The following is a 14,749-nucleotide window of genomic DNA, read 5'->3' on the forward strand; positions in this document are numbered from 1 at the left end:
TAATGTCTTCCATAAGGGCATATAATGAAAACTAACTATGCTGTTCAATAACTATTCTTAAATCAAGGCAAATCTTTACCCATTTTTAATGATTAAAAAATGCTGTATAAAGCCAGGTTTGTATTTAAAACTGCTGCTGTTGCACAACACCATCACAATTATAAGGTATCTTAAAGATAGGATTTAATCCCTGAAACTTGGATTTGAGCATGTCTTTCAAAATACATTATTATTTTCTGTAGCTCTAAATGCTTGATATTCATAGAAATGCCCAGTCCTTTAAAAAGAAATTATGTATTCTTGGTCTCAACTTCCTGTAGTAGTGCGTTTCAGCCTAGTTACTCAGAAAGGAGGGGAATGCACCTTATGTTAATATTACTACAGTAATACTGCAAAGGTGTTTCTTGTTCAACTGTGACCTGTTAAAGTTGTCTTTAAAGTTGGTATTGCTCTTGCCATAGCTGCAAGAACCTTTTCATTACATTTCTTTATTGTTATGTTGGACAGAAATCCTACAGAATGTCTGTTTTCATCAAGCTAATATTGAATGTAGATCACAAAACAATGTAAAAGAGGAAGAGAAAACACTTTATAATTAGATTTTACAGAATATTTTTATTAGTTTTGACCATATATTTGTTCTAGAAAGGATTTAAAATCTAAGTCAGGGATATAATTATGTGCAGTTCTTCTCACATTCATTGTACAGCCTTTTCTCTTTTGTAAATCCAATTTGAGTTATTTACAATGAATCATAAAAGCCATGAACTTCCAAGAAAAGCCTAACAGATTTGATGTATAACAAGACTTAAAGGGGAAAAAAACCACCCTGTTTTTCAGACTGATCCAAATTTATTTCACAGAAGTTTTTTGAGGTGCAGTTGTAATAGCGTTCCTTAGTGATTATGAAATATCTACTGAAAACTACTTAACAAAGAAGATGTAAATGTTTTTAGATCAATGGAATAATGTAGCAGGAGGGGGCGGCTTTTTCTGCACAAATAGGACTGGTTTTTGTGTTTTGTCTGCAAGTTGATCACTGAGAAGCATGTTTCTGCTTCTGCCCTATCAGAGTTCTCATTAATAATTATGTGTTTTCAGTTAATTAAACTGGCACAACACAAAAGCAGACTTACTTTGAATAAGTAGCAAGAAAACATTTGGATTGCATTTGGAGGATTTATTCATTTTATCAGTAGAGTAACTGATCCACCAAATCTTTATTCATGTGAGTGATCTTTGCACTTGCAAATAATCCTGTTGTAGCTCACAACCTATGAATGAAACTATCTTTTCTGCATTAATATGCACAGTCTTTCTTTTATTTACTATGGACTATTTCCTATTGACAGTCAAAGAGGGCATAGCTCTGATCAAAAAAAATTGCCTTCAAAATTTTGCAAAATATATAATACACTCATTTTTAAACTTCTAGATAAAATAGAAGAGGAAAAAAATTCAACTACTTTTATGCCAGAATATTTACCAGCCTCTCTGTCTTTCAAATGACCACTACTGATGTATCTTCCTTTCTTATTTGTTCATATATCAGTTCAGTATTGCTTAGACTCTACATTTATCAAAGATGTATTTAGTAACTCTCAGGTGCTAACCCTGCACCTTATGAAATGTTCCTGGAAGGCTGCATCTGGATGGAATCTCAAAGACCTGAAGCTTCCCCTTTGCACAACCACACTCAGCCTTTCTTTAGTAAAGGAAAGCATGAAGAATATGCTATTCTTTGCAGAAAATTGCTGTGCATGCAGTATTTGCCCCTGCCCCAAATGATGAGTCTTGCATTATGACTGGAATGCCAAGCCAAATACTTTGACTAAGGAACAGCGCAAATTCTTTGTACCTCTCCTGAGAGCATCCTCTATGTTTTATATTAAGATAGCTCCAGAACCAGTGCATAGAGCTAACTGCAAAACTGTGGTGTGGGAAGTGGCACGGTGCTGTGGAAAGGGGAATGCAGTCCCCTGTAATGTTGGCATAGACCTCTGGAGATATGAGTTCAGTTCCCTCATCTACAGCTTGTCAGATCTTAGGCACGTTTTTATGTTTCTCTGGATATGTACCTCAAGAAATAGGTTCTGCAGTATCATAAGCTCTGTAAACTGTATTTCTCACCCGCCTTCTGTCCTCCTGGCTGCTTTGCAGATAGCCATCAGATCACTGATATGACCGTGTTTGGTGTGTGATACATCACAAGTTTGTGCAGCCCTGTGTCCTCCAGACCAGTGGGGCATCATGGCTGTGAGTCTGACTGTAGATGTGGGCATGCCAGGGCCACTGTGGGTTTGGCAGTGAGCAGCACAGGTTTTGGACCTCCTCTATAAGTAGGGATGTGAGTGTGTGGCTGTATGAATATGCAAGATAGATACTTAGGGACGCTTTGAGAAAATCACTAACCCTAAACTTCATTTCAAAACCATCAGGCATTCTGCGTCACTCAGGAAGCACCACTGCAGAGGTGTTCCTGCAGGCTGGAGTACGGCAGCAGACTCTTGTGCACTGCCTTTTTCAGTGTTGTTGCAGGCTGGGACGTAATTACAGAAAGAGCATGCTATACTGATATAACAGGTCGGTGACAAAGGCAAAAATCACTATAATCAAAGCTGTGTCAGAAAGCGATGATAATAGTATCTTTAATAGTATGTATGAGGAAAGGCTATCCAGACTACAGTAGAAAAGTGGTGTAACAGGATTTAACCAGATTCTAAGGCTGCAAGTACAAACCCAAAGGACACACAGACCTGCTAGAGAGCAGGAAGGTGATCCTGCTGCTGCCTCCCTCCTTCCCACTCACCCATGCCAGTTCAGCTTTATATGGGAAGATCCTTGGTTATTACATCCCACCCAGGCCATGTTGTCTTGGGTGCCAGGTGCAATACAATGGCAGGGGAAATGTTTTTCCTTGGTTTCTGATCCATCCTGATCAGTCTCAGATCTCCAAACTATACATGCGTTTGAAGTGAGGATCTGTGCCTCTGTGGATAGTGCGTCATTGCAGGTAGACTTTGTGCTGAGATGACAAAAGATCTTTATGGTTGTAAAGCTAAAGACACAAGCCCTAGAACTCCTTAGAGTTGACTCTGATGCTTGTCACCAGTATATGGTAATTAGAATAATGAAAGCTAATATATATAGTTATTCAGTTGATACTTTTAAATTATATGTTTAGCCAGTTTCGGTAAAGTTCATCTTCTGGAGATCCTTCCTTGGTTTGTGTCTGTGTAGTTGCAGCTCAAGCAGGTCGGCCCACAGCAGGACTCCAGCTTGCGAGAGTTAAATTTTATCATGGAGCATTTGAAAGAGGAGACCACGGTATGAAAGGGACAATGCAAGGATGTGGTCTGTTTGTTTGGGTGATTAGCAGCCTAGGTAGTCTCAGGCTGGTCTGACTTCTCACTCCTCCCAGTTGCGAGCACACCCATGCACCTCCAGCCATGCATGCCCTGGGTGCTGTTCGCTGGAAGGCCCAGCCAGGCCCTCTGTGCGTTCCTGGGGCAAGCGGAAGGACATAGTGAACAGCTGCAGGAAGTGCTGCAGCAGACGTATTATGTGAAGCTTAATATTAGTTGTGTAAACACAATGAAAATCTGTATTGGGTAATGTGGGTTGGCATTCCACTCAGTATTCTGTGTCTACTTAATTCTCCAGCTTTTTCTGGAGAGGAACTGCCTGTGTCTGTCAAAACATTTCCCAAAGGGATGAAAATTTGCCTGACACTAGTCATTCAAAAAGCCTCAGGGAGAGAAAAATGCCAGCAAACAGCTAATTCATAAGGAACAGCAACAAAGGACAGTTCATGGTAAGGAACTGTTGCTAAAGTGCAGTATTAAGAATACTAAGAAAGGAGTATAAGACATGAAGAAAAACAGGACTCAATAGTAGCTGTTGCTTTGTCATAATTCTGAATATTATATTCAAATTCAGTTTTCTTCCCTTAACATTTTAACAGACACATAGTAATAAAAAGAGCCAAATGGAAGATAAGCACAATAGTTGAAATGATCAATCTGGATGCCTAAAATTAAACTACTCTGTACATGGTAGACCCCTAAATTAAATCGTCCATCTTCATCTTAATCAAGCATGTTGCTAAAACATCAGAGAAGTTGTGTTTCTGGGATTTCATGGCTTTGCTGGTTCAGTTTCAAACTCCTCCAGGTAGTGCTTGGCTGCTTAGTGGCTGTCTGAATCCCTCCATACACCAGAAGGAACTTGCAAAGTCCTTAGAGCCCAGAAAATATTTTGTCTAGAAAAGAATTTGATTCTGAATGTTTTCTTCTTCTTTCTCTCCTGATACTGATTTACTAAGCCTGAGGATGCCTTCAGGAGAGGCAGATAGAGTTTCTCCTGGTCTGGCCTTGCTCCTTTCCTGAGGATTTTGGGAGAGCGTAGTGCAAGAAACTGGCTACCTGAAGGACGCCGTCATATCAAACACCTGAGACCATTCTGGTTAAGTAAATCGATGGGACTGTTGGGGAGGCCTGGGAGAAATGGATGGTACCGTATCTAACCCCTCATCTGGTATAAATCAGTGATGTACTGCAATCAGCAGAGCTGTTTGGGTTTGTACCAGTGGAGAACCTGTCTCTGTAGCCGTCTTGCAGCCGATGCATGGATCAGAAGGAGAGAAGTCAGAAGAGCTGCCTGGGACTCTGTCATCTGCAACTACTGGTAGCCCCCTCCTCTCCCATTTTTTCCCTCAGGACCACAATTTGCATACTCCTTCCCCCAGCAATCTTGACTACCCATCCAGCAATAGGATTTTGCCTGATGGGATGTACATCACCTTTGCTTGCAGATGGCGACCTCACTCCACCCCTGCCACCCTCACCACAAGAAAAGAGGCACCAATGTTCAAGGAATCACAAATTAAGGTGGTCAGGAACTGGGGGTAGGTGTCCATTCACTTCACAGCGCTTCCCACTTGATGGCTGAGTGCATGTTTGTGTATTGGCTTGCAACAACTTGTGGGGGGATGATAGTGGAAGACTTTTAACTGTTCAGTCCTGGGAACTTTAAATGCTCCCTTGTTTCATTATACCTCAGCAGAGATATTCAAGGCAAATACTCCCTGCACCAAAAGGGAAAGGAACTGCAGACGTGCCCTCCTCCAAGCTAGTTTGGTCAGTCAGAGCTTGTATTTTTCCCACCATATCACCAGGCTTGTATCTGGGGTGGCTGGTTAGAGAGGTACTGAAAGGTTTATATAGTATTTTGCAAATATGCGCAAGGAAGCTCAGCCCTTTGCTGGCCTAACCAGAAGCTGTTTGACTGCGTTAACTGGGTTAAACCAGCTCAGGCTTGGTTTTTACCAAAGTGCTGCTCTAACACACCTTCAGGTCTGCCCAGAGCCCATGCAGAGCTCGCTCTAGCCTTCCTGCAAAAGGCACTGTAGACCTGCATAAAATGTGCTGTGACATGCAACTCCTTGCAACGTCTGCCTGGAGAAAGGCCTGAGCCTCAGCCCCTCACGGAGAAATCCCTTCCTAAGGATGGCTCTGGGCCTGCTTCTTCAGCAGGTCCTGTTTGGGTTTGGATATGTGCAGGAATCTTCTCCTTGCAACAAGAAAAGGACCGGAGAGGCATAGCTCAACCTTTCCAAAGCAAGCATTGCTTCCTGTACAGTAGGAGTCCCACAGTCTGAGAAATTAGTTAAACTAACAATAAACGTTGACAGGAATGAATCTTACCTAAACTTCATTTTTCTTTGCCTGGCGCAGATAATTTCTCTGACACCTCTGCTCTTGGGACAGACATGACAGACAGCCCCTATAGCGCTCTCATTACTGGAGATTCACCTCCAGCCACTGCTGCCAACTTGCCCTCCTTTTTTACACTTTCAGCTCTTTAATAATTTTGTGTCTCTTTCAGACGAAGGCTCCAGCCTGGGAAAAATAAACCTGCCAGCCTGGCTAAAGCCAAACAGCACACAGCCCAATTAATAGCCTCCCCACTGTTCCTTTGGGAGGGCCGGCATTCTCGCCGCCTTTGTCTCGTTTCCTGTTTGCTTCCTCCGCGCCGCTTCCTTTGCCTCGGCCCCGCGCAGCCGGGCAGAACGAGATCCAGCAGGTAAACTGAGGAAGGGCCATTGTTCTCCCATTCTTCGCACGCGGACCACTGCGATTTTAATTGCCCGATTGAGCTTCTTGTGGTCATACCTCCGTAAAGAGCGTGTTTTCTTTTTAATGTTGTTTCTTTACAATTAAAATACTTTTTTTCTGTGTGTGTGGATTAGGTAGCAGTAACACATCTCAGTAATGACAGACCATGGGGTGGCTAGATAACAGTTTGTGTGCCGCGTGCTGGTTGCATCAGTTCAGTGCAATTACTGCTGCCTTGTCTGGCGCTTACTGGCAGTCTTGCAAGAGCTAGGGGTGGATGGACAGTGCTGCTGCCACTTGTATGCGCTCCAGGAGGCCTCCAGAGCAAACACAGGTGCGTTGGAATAAGCAGTGTGAGGACCTGGCCCGTGCAGCAAGGGCAGGCTGGCGCCCGTTGCTCTCAGGAAGCATTATTTGGGAAACAGGTGCTGTCAAAAATGAGCAATGGCCGGGTCCTAGGGTGTTTGGTAGGTCTGTGAGCTCCACAGAGGGATGTCACTGCCAGCTCACCTGGCAGCGTGCAGCCAGCATCTGTCTCCCATTTCAGAGGATAGCAAACTGCTCCCCCAACACCCTGCACCAACTGTGACCCCCCCAAAGAGCTCCTTTGAGTGAGGGTGAAGCCCTCCCGATGCAGCTGGCAACCAGGCAAGTGCTGTGAAACAGCCATGGGGAAGTCCACAGTAGCCATCTCTATTCCCTGCCTCAGGTAGTACCAGCTTGTCCTGCTATGTCCCTGCTTATCCCGGCTTGCCATGACCTGTGTGCACACGGAGCCCCCCAGCTGCCCAGGCAATGCAGATTCATGCCTGGGGCCAGCACTGCAGTTACGTCTGCACTAATAAATAAAATAGGGCAGGACTGATCCCCCAGCCCAGGGCTGCCTGACGTGCCGCGGCTCACATCTGTGCGCCTGAACCCAAATCCCTCAGCTGTCCACAAGCAGAGCAGCCCCATCCAAGTGGCCCAGCGGGAGCAGCCTCTGGGGTATGCTCGGCCTGGGCACCAGCTGGGAGGGTATTAGCTGGCTGGGGCCAAAACCGTGCTAGGGGGTGTGCTTAAAAATTCAACGGTGGGAGCACAGACCTGGCCCTGTTTGGCTGACTAACATGGATAGAGCCAGGGCAGCCTGAAGAAAGACACTTTGTCTGTGTCTCTGCTCTTCTTGGGGAAAGGAGAGCAAAAGCAACAGCTTGGTTCTGCTGCTGTTGGGTGGGCTGGGCTGGGTGCAGCACAAGTTCTTCAGAACTTTATTTCTGCACCCAAAATAATACGGGTCCAGTCTTGGCTGACCTCCTTAAATGCTCTTCTAAGGCAAGTAATACAAGCATCAGTTGGATAGTGTTTATTTATTTAATTACTCTATTGGTGAAGAAATCTGTGGCCCCAGTTGAAGATGGTGCTGAGCAGATGAGATCGAGCTTGGTAGGTTTCCCTCATTAGGAATCCCCTGTGAACTTCTCCATTGACTAGTGTAAGGGTGAAGGTGCGGAGCCTTCAGCCCTCTGCTAATACCTGTCTCCTACAGCAGCATGCCTCTGGAGGTGAAAGAAGTGCCCTCCGACAAAGATTCCTCCGGACACGCAGTGGCTCTGCATCTGCTCTTGGAGATATTAACTAAAAATCTACTTTGAAGGGAGAGAACTTATTGGAAACAAAATATCTTTCCTGCCTTTCATTAGCAGGACTCTAGCTACAAATGCTTTCACCCTCCTCAAAAGATTTACAATTTGTGGAGGATTTGTATGTGAGGAGGGAGCTGGCGAGGGGAATACTGGTGAGAAGCTTAAAAGTGAATTGTTAGAACATATCTCCATCTCAGTGTTCAGTTTATAAAACAAATTCTTCAGGCAGGTGCTTGAATTCACAGTCTCTTTAGAGGGAATTTATCAGCCCCAGGAATATACTGGTTAAGAAAAAGAACTATCAACATCAGCTGCTAGTAGGGAAAAGCTAATCATCTAAACTTTACTGCAGGAGAGGTGCAGCTGTCAAAGCAATAAGGTAAATGAGTCTGAGACTGAAATGGTTTTTGCAGAAGAACTCTGCTCCCTGATAAATAGGAGAGATTGAACTATAGCACCATTCCACTATTCCTTGGTAATGCACCATTTTGGGGCTGACTGGGTGGTCTTAAGTCCATTGCCACAGTGGCTATATCGCTGATACCAATCAAGGCCCCGCAGCTGAGACCCTGAGTGACCTGCTTCAGCAGCTTTTTTCAAACCCCAATTCACTCATTTGTGTGGGATGCTTTTCTGCTACTTTATTTATGGGATTACATAAATGAGCCATTAAAAATGTAAATCTTCAGAACAGTTGAATAATAAAGATTTAAACAATAAGCTCAGGGCGGTACAGTACAGAAACTTCCCTGAACCAGCAGTACTGCACCATCGTGGCTATGGCAACAATAGAGGGTTAAGGGAAAGAGACAGCAAGGAGAAAAATAAAACGTCCCAGCATTGTTACAGTCATTGGCACCACAGAAAGATTAGGGTGGGTTTTTTTAAGAGTATTAGAACAATAATGAAGATGTGCCATTATAGGCAACAAAGGAGACCATGCCATCCCTCACATAGTGCAGGTGTCAAAACAATCACACTCACACCACAGAACTGAGTTTAAGTGAAGTTTGTCCCACCTCGCTACAAAGCATTTAACCCCTCCCGGGCCAGAGCCAGCTAGAGAAATGCCATGGCTAGTGCAGACTATTTTGTCCTCTCTCTTATGCTTTTAGCTGTCTTGTCTGAGTGTCTTGCTTAAACAGGGGCAATGACGCTATGCATCGTATCCCTTATTGAGGATGAGGTGGCTACATGTTTTATTTTACTTTCATTGTGCTTATATCATGGAAAGTACCCGCCAACGCAATAATACAATGAAGCCTTTACTGAGGTTAAGTCCCACTGCAGCCTGCTGTCTGTGAAAGATAAAGCAGCAGAAGCAGCTTAGACTGCTATTTTGTCTTATGAATTTTGAGGTTAACAGAGCGGATCTTCCCTGTAATGGCTGTGTATTTTAGGTGTTGCTATTAATCTCCATAGGACCACTATAGCGAAAAAGATTGGGAATTCCCCTGGCGCTTTAGTCGCACACACCTTGAGGGCAAGACCTGAGCTGCTTCAGCGTCCTCCTTAGAAGAGGTTTCAGCACTCTGTGCACAGTTTTAAGAAATTTTTTCTAGATACCTAGTACTCTTTTGGGGGCAGAGTGTAGAGACATTCCTCCATAGCAAATTTGTAGATTTATATATGACATATTGTGTCAGTATTTCAAAGGTCACCACCCTCTGGATTGTAACATTTATAACTTATTTCTGAAGGCAACTGTATGCCCCTGTCCTCCAAATTCATTGACTGTATGAAGGACAAGGCCTGGGCTCAGCTTCTGCTTCTGGCCAGTGAATCACTACTTGTTCACTGAAAAGAGGACAGCCACATCAATCCTGAACCATGTTTATAGGCTTGATAAACATAAAATATAAACATAAAAAGAGCTACTTTCAGAAAAAAATTGAATCTCTTGGTCCTGTAAAACTTACAAATTAACACCCACATGGAAAAAATCATGAAAATTTTTTTCAATTAACATACGTAAGCATGGTGTGACATGGCATGAAAATAAAGTCTTCTACAACAGTGGGCTTTCATGCATCACTATTTGACTGACTGTTAAAAATATTCTTATTTCAGAAGTATGGGATTTGGGAAGGATTCCCTGCTTACATCTGTGCAAATCCATAGACTTCAGCAGAGTTATTACAAATTCATTCTGGTGAAAATTAGAAGTGAAGCTGTTTTGTGGTCTCTTTTATCCTTAAAGTTCAACATTCTTTGTCAATTCTTTGTTGAGGAAAATGCACAGTAAAGATCAGAGCTGTGACTAGCCTGTGGTCTCAAAAGCTTCCAAAGTACTGCTCTACAAGACCACGCTTCCTTGGTCCTTCTAGTCCAAAGGTGTGCTCCTCATCTCCAGTGAACCTGAATGAATCTACTCAGTGCAGAGTATGTTTCAGATCTGCTGGTCACTCTAGGAATTTTTTTCATTAAAATATACTTTTGTTGGAAATATTTTGCAAAGACATCAAAATTCCAAAGAAGCTGGAAAAGGGCCCATAATTAATATACCCCCTGTTTGCTTCAGGGAGATATTGGAATATAAAGTTTAACCTTTTCAGTCTGAAAGCAGAAGCTTCATGGAAAACAGACACTTAAGAAGATCAGCCACTCCATGATCCTAATGTATGCGACTTTATTTTCTTAATTGTACATCAGCGTAAATAATTTGTTTGGGGGAGGAAAAAAGGCTGCTCCTTCAATAAATGGGACTGGAGGCATTTTTCTAGAGTCTTACCTAGAAACTCAGTGTGAACAATGATCTTAATCCTCATTCTGGTTCTTAGCAGCCGAACTTTTAAGTGTCTGCTGAGAGTAACAGGGGGCCACAGGGTAAATTGGTGAGCTCCCTGTCGCACAAGGTGCTGAGTTTCCCAGGGCTTATCTAGCTGAGTAACTGCAGAGAGTGTCAACTGTGAGTGCACGACCATACACCGGAAATCCTAATGAGCACTAGTGGATAACGTCAGTTTAGGCCAAGCTCTTCAGAGGTCAAAAAGCTCGTCTTGGTGATAGTTATGGTTGAACTCCATCCTGGTTATGGTTGAATCCATATGGTGGTATGGGACATACCTATAAATCTCACACCTGTAAATCCACTCCAGAATGTAAAAATAAAACAAAAAAAAAAATTCCAAATCTCTTAATGACATATCAATTACAGGAAAAATCCCTTTTTGAACCAGCAGATGTAGATAACAATGTTTTTGAATATTATATCTTCAGACTCTATATGAAAACAAATAATTTCTTTTCATTTCCAAAGCTGATGGAATATAACTGCAGTCTCATCTGTCTTTTCCTCCAGCTCACTAGCAATTCAGAAATTGGACTCTGAAGGCATTAGGACATGGTGTTAAGAAAGGTGAAGTTTGTAGAAAAGACCGTTTTAAAAGGGTGGAGTGCTGGAGTGAAAGGGAAGGAGCATGGTGAATGAAATGTTTCCCATTCATGTATATAAATTAGACTGTAACCCCTCTGAGATCACAAGTGGATCTTATACCTGTTCATTTAATACCTAGCACTGCATGAAGCTTTCTGGTCCTATCTAGCTTGAAATCACATTTATGATGTAGGAATGAAAGGTCTGTTGCATCGTAACAGCACCACAGTAAAGGAGAGAGCTTCTCTAATTTTATGACTTTGAATGAGATGTCTTCTCTCCTTCAAACAGGATCAAAGGTCCTTGTTGTGCCTGTGTCCCCAGGATCACCCTTGTTCCCCCCACTCCATCTTGCTTCTTCTCTAGGCAGCTATAAGACTGCAGGAACATCACCTGCACAAATAAGTAGGCTCCATCTAACTACTTCAGGCCACTGTCCTGAATCACTGAAACTAGTAAATATTAACTTCAGTGGGAGTGAAAGATCAGGGCAACTGTTTCCTCTAGCAAATATTTCAAGGAAAAGAAAGCCAAACTTCACCTCTGGCTTTAGAAAAGGGAGGTTTCCCTTTCAGCTTTCACAATGTGGCAAATTTTAAGTACTTTCACTGGTATTTAAATGAGTTGGAAGCCTTCATGAAAAAGTCTTCAGGGAATACAGAGCCTTAGGTTGGAGAGATGCATCAGAAAAGGTTTGGGTGTCTATTCTCCTTCTCTCAGCGAAGTTCTGCTATGGGAGCTGGGAAGTCAGGAGAAGAGCTGGTGGGGTATTTGAGACTTGCGCACATGTCCTGAGTTCCTCAGGGACATCAGGGCAGCCCTGACTATGGAGCTCCCTGCCTGCTTTGTGAGGAGTGGGGATGGGGAAAGGAGGCTAACGCTCTCCTTTGCACAGAGCAATGGTGGGAAAATGTAGCGAAGGGCTGGATTCACTTTTGCCTTGCTTGTTTGCTTTCTCAGTTAGAAGTCCAATTGCTTTCTGATTAAAATGGGAAGGTCCTGTGCTTAGCTGGAACCAGCATGAGTGCTCAGTGGGACCAAAGGCAATGAGGTTCACAGCTGCAGAGCTCCCCAGCTTCTTCTGTGTGGAAAACTCACTGTCAAGGACAGTGTGGTCCTCAGTTATTTACTTGGTTCAGGAAAAGTACAGACCAGCCCTTTTCTCAATGGAAGAAGGAAAAAGGCAGAATGGAGTTGCCCCTCAGCCTCATCGCTATTGCTCTGATGGGTCAATCCTTTCACTACAGCTTTGATGAGCTTAGTAGACAGCGGGACCAGCAAGCAGCAACAAATTGAACTCCCTTTGTAAAGGGAGTTACAAATCTGTAAATTGAAGGAGCCTCCCTGAAGCTAGTATTTTCCTCCTTGTCCTGCATCAGTTCATCTTTCTCCAGTCCTCTAACAGGAACCACCGCAGCAGGTGTCTAGGAGCTGAGGTCTGCAGGGCTGCTGCCACTTGGTTCAGCCATGGACAGGTGAGCGCTGAAGAGATTTAGAGTAGCAGTTGTGTGGCTGGGAAAGCTCGGGGTATAGACAGGGAGAGGTTTGTAGGGAGAAGTCTGTCTGCCAAAGGCTGGGAAAACAGGCAAGCTTTTGGAGCAGCAAGCCCTGCTTCCCACCTGGAATGGAAGCAGAAACCTTCTCAACACATATTAGCCTGAAGTTTGCTGCTCCTGTTTCAGCTCTGAAGAAAAGCTCATGTGCCTGAAAGCTTGTATGGTTTCTCCATCTCTATCTGTTGGCCTAATAAAAGGTTTCCATTATATTTACGTATGATGCTTTCTTTTTTTCTTTCTCTCTTTTTTTTAAATGCAGTTTCCCCCCAAAGTAAGTGATAATTGGACATCCCAAATAAAGCCGAATTTTCCCCTGTCATAAATTGTGAATATAATTATAAGAACAATGTTGACTATCACCACATGCTTAGGAAAAAAAAAAAGAATCAAACAACCAAAAATAACCACTGTGAATTCAAACTGAAATTGAATGGAGTCTGCCTCATTCATAAATGTCATATGAGACTTTGGTTAAAAAGGCTAGCCTGTCATCCCAAGGACAGCAGCTGTTGTTATGTTGAACAAAATGGATACAAATGGGTATTATTTTAAAGTGAAATGCTTAATACCAGGCCTAACAAGCACACTGTCCTCTCTGTAACCCTGTGTCATACAAGCCATGATCTCCAGTAGAGGGCTTGATTGCACAGGAAATAAAATTCACTGGCTGTGGCCTACCAAACCGACAAACACACTGGCAATGTTTGAGTTACTATGGCAATCACAAAATAGGAAGGCCTTTTCTTCTTTTCCCCATCTCTGCATGCAGCCGCAGGCTGCTCCTGAATAGCTCACATCTGCAAAAAGTTTTAACACGGTACTCAGATAAAGAAAAGGATCCCAAAAATGGGCATTGACCCGTCTCAAAAAATGTTGCAAATTTTATATACAAGAATTGGGGAGCTGTGCCACTTTGCACAGGTTATGTCATAATGTGAACAAAAAGGGATAAAAGCTGATGAAGGCTTTTGCTGTCAAATATGGAGAGAGGGGAAAAAACAGAAGTAAATGACAGCTTTAATGCAGATGTAAGAAGAAAAGTCAAAGATGGGTGACAGAAAGTTACTAGTCAATGAATAAGGGAAAATTTTCAAACACAAAAACCAGACAAAAGAGTAAAATACAATAAAAATCTAGCTATAGAGAATACTGAGAAAACTCCCAAAAGCACAGTGAACAAAATCTTGGAACTATCAAACCATGTGAAATCGACATGTGGTTCTTTATAGTGGCCCATTTGAGACATTAATAGCTCCCACTATAAAGGAGGAACCTGATCTCTGGCCTGGAAAGCTTTCAAGAAGCAGACTTTTTAAAACAAAATTGAAAAGCAAAACAAAACTAAACCTCTCTTCCTTGCACAAATTAACTAGGATTTTGGTCTTTCTACACAAATTTTGTCCTGCATAATGAACTGTTGCACATTTTACCAGTTTTTCTTAGACAAATGCTTTCCACTAATGGGGAATAATTATGTATTTAAATGGAGATTTGTTTTCTGGGAGATTTCATGACTATGTGCTTTATGACAGTATGCTTTCCACCATTAAAATATATTTATTGTTGATATTAGAAACTTACCTTTACCAAAGGATTGGTTTCAACCACCTAATTTACATGCCTGTCAATCTGTGTTAAGCATCTGACAGCCTCACCAAGCTATTTTATCCCAGTGAGAGTGAAGTTATGAATCCAGAATTTAATATACAGATCTGTTGTTCTATGCTAGTTTTGTCTAAGGTGTCTAGAACTGTAGCATAGAAACCTGCAAGCATCACCACTATCTCCATGTATGTTAGCTCCATCTTGCTGGAAGATTCAGTAATAGTAAATTTAATCTTAATTTGTTCTTAATCTTGGATTCGATTGACACATTATAGCTTCCAAATGTATCATTGCACTTTAAAAGCTCTTACTGACAAGTCACATTAATCACTAGTGTCTGAGAAAGGCTTAATGTGGGGAAAAGAATGAAAATGGCATAAACAGTTCACAAAAAAGTCCAAAGGGCCGAAAGAAGCCCAAAATCTAGTAAAAGTGGGACTGCATTATACATTCATTGGCTCTTGTTCTTTT

Source organism: Apteryx mantelli, chromosome 1, assembly GCF_036417845.1.
Source record: "Apteryx mantelli isolate bAptMan1 chromosome 1, bAptMan1.hap1, whole genome shotgun sequence".
NCBI classification, from domain to species: Eukaryota; Metazoa; Chordata; class Aves; order Apterygiformes; family Apterygidae; genus Apteryx; species Apteryx mantelli.